This window comes from Octopus sinensis, linkage group LG14 (assembly GCF_006345805.1).
Source record: "Octopus sinensis linkage group LG14, ASM634580v1, whole genome shotgun sequence".
In the NCBI taxonomy this organism is placed as follows: Eukaryota; Metazoa; Mollusca; class Cephalopoda; order Octopoda; family Octopodidae; genus Octopus; species Octopus sinensis.
This window is the reverse complement of record NC_043010.1, coordinates 1,980,998-1,986,621: the sequence shown is the minus strand read 5'-3', so window position 1 is coordinate 1,986,621 and position 5,624 is coordinate 1,980,998. Positions and strand designations below refer to the sequence as shown.

At 37.5% G+C, this 5,624-nt stretch overlaps 1 non-coding gene across 1 annotated transcript; it reads left to right on the top strand.

Annotated features, from left to right (window-relative positions):
- Positions 1-1,908: 1,908 nt before the first annotated feature.
- Positions 1,909-2,020, top strand: LOC115219563. The gene has a single exon (XR_003882332.1). It is a non-coding gene; the product is annotated as a U6atac minor spliceosomal RNA (small nuclear RNA).
- The last annotated feature ends 3,604 nt before the right edge of the window (positions 2,021-5,624 follow it).

Below are 5,624 nucleotides of genomic sequence, written 5' to 3'. Positions count from 1 at the left end.
CATGAATGTATGTGCTTATATCTCTGTGTACGAGTCTTTGTGTCTGTGTTTGTCCCCTACCACAACCATTTGACTACTGGTGATTCAGTTTGCCTCCGATTCAGTTCAAATACATGATGTTGATAAGCCACAAAAATGGTAACACATTGATGTCCATTGCCCTTAAATAGGATTTGGGGCATGTTATATTGTCTGTCTATGACTTTCAGGTGTTTTAACTCCTGGCGTTTTGTGGTAGTCATCTCCACCATGGTAAATTGCTGCCTACCAGCAAACAAGTAGGCATATACATTGAACGTGAGTTCAATATATATATATATATATATATAATATATATATATATATATATATATATATATATCAAAATAAGCAACAAGGATATCCAAGGTAGAGTAGTACAATTGTTTCATGCTACTTCATTTTATTAAACACTAAGTATTACATCAGTTTTAAAATGTCGAGCAATCTTCAGCCACATATGGAATTTTCCAATTAAATGGACAATGCACATTCTTATCCCTATTTCATTTGCCAACATTATAATCACCCAATTTGATTTATATAGATAATACCATACAAAATTCTGGTGCCTTTAACTTAAGTACCATATTCATCTGAATCTAAATTTTGCTGAACTTATATATATTGAAGGATGAATCCAAATTCAACCTTTATACGCCTATATTACATCATCATCATCATCGTTTAACGTCCGCTTTCCATGTTAGCATGGGTTGGATGGTTCGACTGGGGTCTGGGAAGCCAGAAGGCTGCGCCAAGCTCCAGTCTGATCTGGCAGTGTTTCTACAGCTGGATGCCCTTCCTAACGCCAACCACTCCGTGAGTGTAGTGGGTGCTTTTTACGTGCCACCAGCACAGGTGCCAGGCGAGGTTGGCAATGGCCACGATCGGTTGATGCTTTTTACGTGCCACCGGCATGGAGGCCAGTCAGGGCGGCGCTGGCAACGGCCACATTCGGATGGTTCTTTTACATGCCACCAGCACTGGTATTACAACTACAATTTCCATTGGTTTTTGAGCGATTTCGATTTCACTTTTCGATTTATATATATATCATCATCATCATCATCGTTTAGCATCCGTTTTCCATGCTAGCATGGGTAACCACACACACACACACACATAAATACTATATAGTATACCTTCACACATGCACACAATAGGCTTCTTTTGGTTTCTGTCAACTTAAATCCACCCAAATTGCTTTCGTCAGCCTGAGGCTATATCAAAAATTAGAAAACACCTATCTAAGCTGTCATACAGTGGGACTGAACCTTAGACCATGTGATTGGGAAGCAAACATCTGTTTAAATATAAAAGTGTGTCTTGAAACAGATGCACAGAATTAAAACATTTGCACCAGTCATATCTCATTTCTTATTATCAATTTAATTGTTAACTAAAGATGTGATCCATTGATTGATCAACCAATCAATTGGTTTGTCATAGTACTTTGGTCAAAGCCTGCAGCCTTATCAATGATGTACTTTCATCTACTCCCTTGTGACTTTCATCCTTTAGGGCTTGGTAAATAAAGTGCTAGTCCAGTATGGTAGATTAGTATGCTGAATGTTAGCATGCTGAATAAGATGAATTGTGGCGGCTGGAGTTGTGAAGAAGCTTGCTTCACAGCGAAACTTCAGTTGCCATAATTTCAAGAGATCCTGTTTATATATATATTAGCATACATACATATAAAGGTCTTCTTACAGTTTCCATCTACCAAATCTACTCACGAGGCTTTGGTCAGCAGTCCCATCTCATGACACTTTGGGCAAGTGTATTCTGTAACAGCCTTGGACCAATCAAGGCTTTGTGAGTAGATTTGGTAGAACAAAACTGAAAGAAACTCATTCTCCATGTGAGTGTGTGTATGTATATATACATGTGTTGCAAAAAAGGAGAGACATGTAGCACTCCCATTGGCAAAGATGGAGGAGATCATATGATCTTTCTAACACATGGGCATTGCTCTCAACTTCAGAGCAACGTATTGTTTCCAAGAAGTAAAAGATAAAAGATATGTGTGTGCATGTTTGTATGTATCTACCACAGCTTGACAATCAGTGTGTGTTTGTTTACATACCCATAATGTAGCAGTTCGGCAAGAGAGACTGATACAATAAGCCCCAGGCTTTAAAAATGAAAAAGTACTGGAGTAAATTTGTTTAGTACTGGATTAAACTCTTCAAGTCTGTGCCCAAGCATGGCTGCAGTAAAATGACTGAAATAAGTAAAAGATTAAAGATCTGTTTTGGATGTGGACATACTGAGTTCAAATCCTTATTCCAGTCATCGAAAGTAGAAAAAATAAAACAGATCATTGGATTCTGGAAAAGCATGGTGATAAGTTTTGGAATTCTTTAAGCAACTGCCCGAGTACTTCAGCTGATTATTCTTAATGCTATCGCATCAGCTGGATGGAATAAAATCAAAGGAAACTTTAAGTCCTGTGCACTCAATGAACATGTGTGTGTGTGTGTGTGTGTGTGTGTGTGTGTGTGCTGTTTATCTATGTAAGATTTTGGGATATATTAACTCACTTGGAAACCAACGAGGGTTGGCATCAGAAAGAGCACTGAGCCACAGAAGTAATGGAATTTCATCTGACTCATGCAAGAATAGAAAAGTGAACATTCAATCAATGATGATGATGATGATGATATAAATGTGAGTGTGTGTGTGTGTGTATGAGTGGGTATATAGGGAGATACATTAATGGGTAAATAGATAAATATTTATGTATGTGTATAAATATATATGTATGTGTATATATCTTTATTGTTGATTTAATGTACAGCTTTATAAATCTGTTTCCATTCTTGTGATTTAGATTCCTTGTTCCAACAAACAAGCACATAACACACACACACACATGTATGTATATGTGTATATATATATATATATTCATTCATATATACACACATATACAACCATAGTGAACTCATGGTATCTACCCACATTCTCTTTCTATCTCAGCCAATTATACTGTTATACTCATGTTCAACTTGGCCCAAACAAAGTATCTCGGCTAAATGTGTAAAAATTTATTTCTCCTTTCTTCCCTTCTCTAATTTGCTAATTTATTTTTATTTTTGTTTTATTTTTATTTATTTATTTAATTATTTATTTGTTTGTTTTTTTGTTTTTCCCTGGATTTGGATTCTTTGAAAGATGGAATAAAGGTTCAGAAAGAACAAGATCAATTCATGACTTTGAATAGGATTCCTCCATGCTCAGTCAGCTGGAGAACCACAAACCAAACCAAACAAAAAGCCATAACAATAATAAGAATAATGATAATATATATATTATATATATATATATATATATATATATATATATGTATGTATGTATGTATATTTAAAAAAAAAAGAGAGCAAGGCTTAAGAAAATACCATTCTGATATAGAATAGATGGAGAAGCTTCTGTTGGTGTTGAAAGTCATCCAATCAGAATGTTTTGTCAACCACTACTGAGAGAGTACTAAATTGCCATTGAAGAAGCAACAAAAATCCCCCCCCCCCCCCCAAATTAAATAAATATAAAAGCATAAAACAAACCAAAACAATAAAAACCATACGTAATAAAACAAAAAAAAAACGACAAAAAGAACCTAAACAAAACAAACCTATTCCTTTGAATGGAGAGCATTCTTAGTTTCAAGATCTTGTGGATGAGTAAAATGGATTGGACAGAATATAGAATGAAGTAGGGGTTGGTTGGTTGGGATAAGGGGACAGTGGGACCAAAATGAAAGAAAGAAAAGCAATCATTTTTGTTGTTCTTGTTTAAGACATATTGTTGTTGTTGCTGCTGGTGGTGATGGTGTTGTTTTGGAGAAGGTTGTAGTTGTATTGATAATAATATTGGTGTTGATTAGAGTTGGAATAGTAGTAATAGTAATTGTTGTTGTTGTTGTTGTTGGTGGTGGTGGTAGTAGTAGTATAGTAAATAGTAGTGGTGGTGGTGGCTCATAGAATTGTAGTAGTAGTGATGGTTTGTTTCTAATAGTAGTAGTTGTAGTGGTGGTAGCTACTAATAGAAGTGGAGGTGAGTAGGAGTAGTGCTGGAAGTGGTTGCTAATAGTAGTAGTAAAGGTGGTGGTAGTAGTTAGTGTTGATAGGAGTTGTGGTGCTGGTTAGTAGTCGAAATTGTAGTAGAGGTGGTGGCTGTTAGTGGTAGTAATATTAGCAATAGGCAGTGACTGTCACAGTAGATGTAGGTTAGGGTGGCTGTTGGTGGTAGGGGGTCAAGAGTAGGATTAGAAGTTTGAAGTGGTGGTTGTTCTGGTGGTGGTCAGAAAGCTGTTGATATGGTAGTAGAAGGGCAGGGGTGGTGGAGGTGGTAAAATAACTGCTAGTACTAAGATTATCACCTCCACCACCACAACCACTATCAACCCCCACCCCTTCCCACACCACCATCATCATCACCACCTATACCACCAACTCTACCATTGCCACCACCACTTATACCAGCATCACAACCACCACCACCACCACCACCAACAATAACAACACTGCTATCGCGGAACTACTGCCTATACTACAACCCCTGCCACTATTACCATGACTACCATCAATAACAACACCACCACCATCACCACAACCCTATCACAACCACAACTATCATACTACCACCATTATATACTACCACTACCACCATCTACACTACCACCACACCACAACCACTGTCATGCCACCACCATTATACACTACCACCATCACCACTACCATTGTCATACCACTACCATCATTAGACTATGACCACTACTACCACAACGAACACAACACTACCACTACTGCAACACTACTCCACTACTGCAACACTAACACCACACTCCCTAGAGCCAGACTACCACCACCACCACCACACTACCACTGACACTACACTACCACCCCAACTATCACCAGCCTTAGCTTTAATCAAGTTAGCAGTTTCAAAATAATGCTTTATTCTCTGCCTCGTTTCTTTTCCCTTCATGATTTGGTTGTATTTATATAATTACTTTTTTTAAAAAATTATTTTGGTTGATGTTCTTGCTGAAGGTTTTAATTTTTGTTAATGTTGTTGTGGCTATGTTTCTGTTATTAGTTTTGCAGTTCTGCTTTTGTTGTAAACTTCTAGTTGTGGTTCTGTTATTCACACACACACACACATAAGAAAAAAGAAGAAAAAAAGAAATTGTGGGTATTTCTTTTGTTGTTACAAGAGAAAAAGCACCATCCCCCCCATCACACACATGCAACTCCTCCATCAGAGATATAAGGGATAATGAGTGGGTGGCGGAGGGGAGGACAGGGTACTTGGTTGGTACATGAGATTTGTAGTAATTGTGAAAGTAGATTGGGTTGGGGATAGGGCTGAGGGTTGAAACATGGGAACCAAAACAAAAAAAAAAACAAAAAAAAAGGGTTGAAAATAAAATAGCTAAAAGTGATAGAACTATGGATGTTTGGTTAAGAGGTAGGTGGCGTGGAAGGAAATATCTAAGTGGGAGTCAAGTTGGGGAAATTGAAAATTAGGAGAGAAAGGAGGGAAAATAAGAGCAAGGAGAGATAGAGAAAAAGAGAGGGGGCGTGAGACAGACCAGCCATGGA